Here is a 7,470-nt window from a genome sequence, read left to right as displayed (position 1 = left end):
TCTCTCGTCAAAAATCGCAGCGTCGTACTCAAAAAAGAGAAGAGAGAGAGAGAGAGAGAGAGAGAGAGAGAGAGAGAGAGAGAGAGAGAGAGAGAGAGAGAGAGAGAGGAGAAATATCAAAATGCCATCATTTGAAATCTATGAGAGGGGAAGACGTGGAGAGAGGAGCGAAAAATTAAACTCGTCTTGGAGAGCGACAGCCACCACCTCTGGAGCGTAATTTGCCGGGAATAGGAATGGAATATTCCTCTCCCAAAATGCAGCAGCAGAGTTTGTGTGGGTTTGTGTCTGCGTTTGTGTGTGTGTGTGTGTCTGTGGCGTCGCTCGCTGGAAGGAAAACCTCCAATACGGCTGCTCTTACGTCAATGGGTGCGTTTTCCGACCCATTAACCAGTGGCAATCGCTGGGCTTTAGGAGAACGCGCCCCGGAAGATTAATTTCCCGGTCTTGCTGGTTTTCTTGTAATCGCTCGGTGTCTGCAATGTATTAACTTAATACTTTGCGAGGGACAAATTGCGCTTGAACCGAGCAGCAAGCAGCAGCCTCGCCAAGGATCCAGGTGTTGAATGAAAGGAACTTCGGACTCGACCCTTTTCCCGGAACGAAAACCGGAGCAGACTCAATCTCACATAAGCGTTTCCAAGCCTCCAAATTAACCCGGGATTATGGAATTGCACACTGATCGTAGCTCTGCATTTTGTTGCCCTTGTCAGCCCACCAGTACCTACTTTGTCATGATTTTATTAAACCTCTTCTTACCTTTCCCTCTCCCTCTCTATCCTTTTCAAACGTAATCGTAGCATGTTTCTTTTTTTATTATTTTTTATTTGTCCTTGTGATGGTTGCGTCATCTATTGAATCTCGCTCTCATAAGTTGAAATCATCTTGGTCCACACAGAAATACTTTGAACTCGAATTCATACACTAGGAAACATGTATACAGAAATTATGTATGAAAATTCGTAAAGAAATAAGTCTACGGGCGTAATCAGCCACGTTTCACGGGCGGAACCAGCTCTGTTTCAGGAAATCCCTTCTTACCCCCACCCCCTTCTGAGGGGTTTGGTGGAGTAGGAAAACCCACTTATAAAGCATCTTAGGGGTCCCCACTATAACCCTGCCAAGTATCATGCCCATCGAACTAGCCGTTTGGCCGTGATTGAATGACAGACGGGCGGACAGACATTACGCCCATTATAGTAAGATTTGTACTTTGGAAAATATTAGGCATTCGTTGATAGTGCCAGCGATATTGTTAACAACTAGTTTCCGCTTACTCGGGGAGTAAGCCTACACACGACTTTGTTGTTGTTGTTCTTGCTGTTGTTGTTCTGGTTGAGGTGGTAGGAAAGTCTAAGAAGGTCTGAAAAAAGTTGTTTCACGTTGAGATAAAGATACAGGAATTCTAGGATAGGATATTTATGATTTATTTATTAGAATGAAATTGTAAAAAACAAATAATGTACATGTTAAACAGTACAGAAAAATTATTTCTAATAAAATATAGTGTATTTATTATAGTTTTCGTTGATGAAACAACGCTCTATTTGACCGTAGAAACTGGCGCGCAATTTTTTTTCTTTAAGATGTTACTGTGAACTCAATACCTACTGGAGGTCAGGATTCTTGAGAAATCATCGCTCTAACATAAACGTTCTAATATTTTCCGCTTGTTCTTTGTTACCCTCGTTATTTATTATCCTCCATATCTCGATCCACATCCCCTTTTTTGCGTATCCTGTCACCGGGTTATTTCCTCTAACCCTTCAAACCTTAATGTGATTTTCTTATTTAATTACGATGCTAAAATCGTTTACCTCCTGACTGCACTCGAAATCAGTTTACAGCTGCGCTATCATCATTTTTCTTGTATATGTTTCAAGTTATTATTCTTTTTTCATTGTACCTCCTTTCATATTCTCTTTCTTCCATCTTTTACTTTCCACCCTCTCTCAAGTATCGATTCATAGTACAACTGCAAGGTGTTCGTCCTGTTACACCAGACCTTTATGCTGTCAATTTCCGTTTCAGCATTGAATGACCTCATAAGTCCCCAGTGCTTGGCTCTTGGCCAAAATTCTAGTATATTCAATCAATCAATCAATTATTATTATTATTATTAATATTCAGAAGGTGAACCCTATTCATATCGAACAAGCCTACAGGGGCCAATGACTTGAATTTCAAGCTTCCAAAGAATTTGGTGTTCAATTGAAAGAAGAAAGAGGACATTGCAGAAAGAAATGATCTCATTTATTGAAAAAGAAAAATAAATTAATAAAATGATGAATAGATGAAAATGTATCAAAATGTAAGGAGTGTAATCAAAATGTAAGGAGTGTAGTATTAGGTTAGAAATGCTTTGTATCTCCGCTAGAACTTTTCTCTTTATATGATAGTAATAATCTCAAACCGCCTCGCAACATACGTGACTTATTTTATTTTATCAAATCATGTGCCATTCCCTTGCGACTTCTGACTAGTCTGTTTTTATAAATGTTTTTCCTTTGGAAGACCTTTCGTTTTTCGTTCTCACACGACTGGGTTCCTAATGCATGCTGCATTTTCTCTCATGTCTGAGTGTCAACTCCTTCGCCTGGGAATTTCTTCTTCCTTGATCCTTTTTCCTTTTCTGCCTCTTCAGCTTTTCGTTGGGCCTTTCAGCAATTTTATTGTTCATTCTTCGCTGACTCGGGGGGTAAGCCTACATACTGCTTTGTTGTTGTTGTTGTTGTTCTTGCTATTGTTGTTCTTTTTGGCTTCTAAAACCCTAGAAAGGTCTGAAAAAGATGTTTTGCGTTGAGTTAAAGATACAGGAATCTTAGGATAGGATATTTATGATTTATTTGTTAGAATGAAAACTTAAAAAATTATTTCTAATAAAATATAGCGTATTTAATTTAATTTTCTCTTGTGAAACAAGGCTCTATTTGACCGCAGATTTTAGTATGCTCCCCGAGTAAGCTGGAGATCGGATCACACCTTGTTTATTCATTTCTCTCGCACGGAAATGTTTCATTACGGATGTTTTATTCTTGAATGAGCGTGCGTATTATTTTAAACATTAACCGGAATGTTGTTGACCATTTGCCGATTGTTTATTATTTACATTGCCACTGGTAGTTTAATGCTTTTTATGAAAACTTTCGGGAGTCCAAAACGATTTCATTTAAATTTGTTACGTTGCCCAAATACGTTACGCCGCCTTGAATTGCAAAATTTGTTTTTAAAACCTTTTAAGCATTACTCAGCTTCCATGGCACGCAGTTTCTCTGCAGCATCAATTTCACCTCACAGTTATTTTCAATTAAAGAATAACTTGTATTTTTTTTCTTTTACTTTATCACAGCCATTTTCACTTCCTTCTTTGTCATTTCCGCTTTCATTTAAAATGTCATTTTTGCGTTGTTTTATCGTGGAATTTGCGGAGATGAAAGTGTTAACACCACAAGTTCTGGAATTTAACACATCCTGACGCACACCTCTTCTGTTCTGCGTATCGTAGTCAACCAAGGCTTTGACGCATATAATTTAAACTGCTTAAATGATTGCCTTAGATATCAGGTTATACTGTAATCACTGCTTGCCGAAGTGCTTATTTAACTAGTCACTCTCTTTCAGGGTTGGCAATGATTAAATCAAACTGATTTAATCAAGTGATTAAATAAACTGATTTTTTCATTTTAAAAATTCATGATTTTGATTTTTTTTTCTTGATTTGAAAGGAAACAAATGGAAAAATCTGGTTTGGAGATTAACAAAAACTTAAGCATAACTGTGCTGCATCTGTTTATTTTTATATGGAAAAAATTGCAAGTACTACTTTAGGCCAGAACTGGAAACCTAAAAAGATAAATCAATAGTAATTCTGTCACAAAATACATTTTGAGGAAAAAAAGAATTGAAAAAACATCTAACAAATCAAAAAACCAAATAAATAATAAATTAAATGAATAAAAAAATCAAATAAATCACTAATTTTTTCAATTTTTATTAAAAAAAAAAAAACAAAAAAAAATCACCAACCCTGCTCTTTTTCTCCGTTTCCAAAAAGAATGCCAAGGAAATATTTCAGTCAGAACCAGAAGTAAGAGGAGACCATTTCCTGAAGTCTGTATATTTAACGATTAATTGATGACTTGCACTGGCCATTTAAGTTACTATGAGAAATCCAGAAACAATTCTGCGCTAAATTCCAGTAAATTATCAATGGTTGCCATTAGGCAACAAAGATAAGGAATATTATTTTAAAATGTAGTCTCTACTTCAAGATCCTTGTTAACAATGGGTTTTACCAATTTTCAAATGTTACGTTTTACAATTGCATTTCTTTTTTCCTTTCTATTTGAACCCTTGAGCTTGTGCCTGAGTTAATAATAATAATAATAATAATAATAATAATAATAATAATAATAATAATAATAATAATAATAATAATAATAATGTACAGATTTCTGATAGCTATCTGTACAATTTTATCTTTAAATATATGTACAATTACATAATTGTGGATTTGTATCTCCATTTTAAGACTCAAAGTAGTATGAGTATTTTTCAATAATAATAATGGTGGCCCGTTATTCCTGCATTTCTTTTGGTGTTATAGAATTAATGTCATCAAGAAAGATGGTATTCAAAGGTATATTTGAAGGAACGTCACATAAAAAAACTAACAGATTTGACTGTTAACCCAATATGGAATTATTCTTTTTGGTGCCGAAGTTAATGGCTGTTTCCAAAGTCTACTTTGTTATCAAAAGTATTTTTGTTTCACGTCGGTTTTCCAGATACACTGACCATCGGCGAAGACAGCCAGTAGGATTTTAAGAGTAATAACGATTAAAATTCTGATTAAGACAACGTGGTTCAGTTATAATGAGATATCCGTATCAGCTATGATGTTCCCATATGGTTCTCCGATAAGCATCTAATTTTTATAGTGGAGACTCTTTAAATTTCTCTTTAATCTTTCCAAACTCCATATTTGCATTGACCTGTAATAAAAAGTGATATATTTCCTTTATATTGATCAATGAATCAATGCCAATGAATAAATTTGAACTACATTAAGGTTTATTTTTTTATTTTTATTTTCTTTTTTTTTTTAGTCTCTTTTGCTATTACCATCTCGAACGTGGACAAGTCCCTTAATAACGAAAAACGACTTCAAGGCCGAATCAATCTTGGGCAAGTAAGGCTTCCTCAATATTGCATAGGCGCTCCGTCAATTTATCTAAGAACCATATCCAATATACAGAGGCGGGGTAATAGAGGCGAGCCCGCCCGGGAGGCCAATAATAAAGGCTGGTCATATAGTGACCAGCCTCCGCACGAGCCATCTTGAATCCTTCTTGCCTTCTTCTGCCCGGTAGGAGGGAGACGAAGAAGGCGAAAAATAGAAGACGAGGAGGAGGAGGAGGAGGAGGAGGAGGAGGAGAGGGGAAAAATGAGCATTTCCCGAAGTGCAGAAGGCGGAAGAGGGATATACAGAAGGAAATGAGCAGCGGGTAAAATGGTGATGAGGGAGGGAGGGCGAGGAAGAGGATGCGAAGTTTGAGATGCTGGGAAGTCAGTATGAATTAGAGGCTGGCTGAATGCCTCGGGTGATTCTATAGAAGGTCTTCTGTGCGACGCCGATATAAATAAGACGGCGAGTGCAGGGCTGAGATAATTTGGTAGAAAATCTACCGCATGATCAGATTGTGAATTGGAGGCTGAGAGAGGAGGATCTTGGGGAGATGATTAGAATATCTCTCTCTCTCAGATGCTGAAAGAGCGTCTTGGGGGAGCTGATTAGAATATCTATCGTATGATAGAAAAATAGATTAGGGGCGAAGCGAAGGTCTTAAGTAACTCGGTGGAAATTTTACTTAATGTCGTGAATATATATTAGAGGGTGTGTGGAGGTCTTACGTAACTTAATAACATATGCAAAATATCATAACATTGCATAAGTGGGTCAAGGTGGTTTGACCTTGATAGGTGTTGACAAGTTTCGGAAGAGCCATTAAGTTGCGTGGAAAAGAAAGTAAGCGATGTGCTGTGGGATAACCTCTTGGAGGTTCTAAGATAAGTTTTTTTTAGGAAGTTCATGAAACATAGACATACATACACCTATATACCTATATGCCTTTATCTTTCTGTCTGAACACATTTATATACATACGAACACCCACCCACACACAAACACACACACACACACACACACACGCACACTCACACACACACACACACACACACACTCACACACACACACATTATATATATATATATATATATATATATATATATATTATATATATATATATATAAATATATATATATATTATATTATATATATCTCTAATAAAAGGAGCCCATAAAAACACCAAAATATAGAGAGAAAAGTACTATATTTTAGAGACTGCTGTCTCCCTCCTCAGGTAGATGAATGAGAAAAGTTTACAGAAAAGGTGGTATTTATACCAAGAGGTCCATCCACAGGCAAGCCAGTTTAGGTCACCCCCGCTGATAATCTTCCTTTGATCTTCTTAAGTGTTGGTTGAATGAAAACCTTGTCGATCGTATCTGAAATCCATGCTCCTTTTGAGATGTTCATTACCTGCCTCTCTTTTATTAAGGCCGATTCCATCATTTGACTCTTGTACCGGCAGTTGCTGCTATAAATTACACGTGACAAATTCCAGTTTATTCTATGGTTATGTTATGGTTGAAAATAGCCGAGTTCTGTTATCCATACCTAACTGACCGTTTGTGTTGTATTAATCTCTGGGGAAGTGATTTACCTGTAAATCCGATATAAGATTGGTCACAGTCCTGGCATGGGATCTCGTAAACCCCAGTGTCCTTGGGAGATGTCTTTTGTTGGACGTTAATCAGGGATTTGGCTAAGGTGTTTGGGTAAGTAAATGCAAAAGGGTTAGATTTTCCGAGGTTGTGGGTTACTCTCTTAATCGTGTCCAGGTGGGGAATTTTTATTTTATTGTTGGGTGTATCTCTGGTCTTGTCTTTAGGGGGTCGGTAGAAAATTACGTTTGCTTTGTGAATTGCTTTGTCAATTATATGGTCAGGATACTTTAAAGACGAAAGTTGCTTGCAAATTAGTTCAAATTCTTTTTCCAGGAATTCTGGGGAACAAATTCGTAAGGCTCTTAAGAACAGATTGCTAGCTACACCTATCTTGATAGTAATGTCGTGCTAGCTAAAGTAGTAAATGTATGAAAGTGAGAACGTTGGTTTTCGGTATATGGTAAATTTGTATTCTGTCGTGTCTCTGATTATTAAAACATCAAGAAACGGAATGTTGTTGTCTGTTTCCCATTCAACTTTAAATTTGATGCTGGGCACTAATGCGTTTAATTTTGAGAGGAATTCATTAAAATTGCCCCACCTATTATCCCAAAATGTTAGGATATCATCCACATATCTCATCCACAGCATGTTTTTGGGTTTTATTGCATTTATTACTGT

This window comes from Macrobrachium nipponense, chromosome 14 (genome assembly GCF_015104395.2).
Source record: "Macrobrachium nipponense isolate FS-2020 chromosome 14, ASM1510439v2, whole genome shotgun sequence".
Classification (NCBI taxonomy): domain Eukaryota; kingdom Metazoa; phylum Arthropoda; class Malacostraca; order Decapoda; family Palaemonidae; genus Macrobrachium; species Macrobrachium nipponense.
This window is presented reverse-complemented; position numbering follows the sequence as displayed.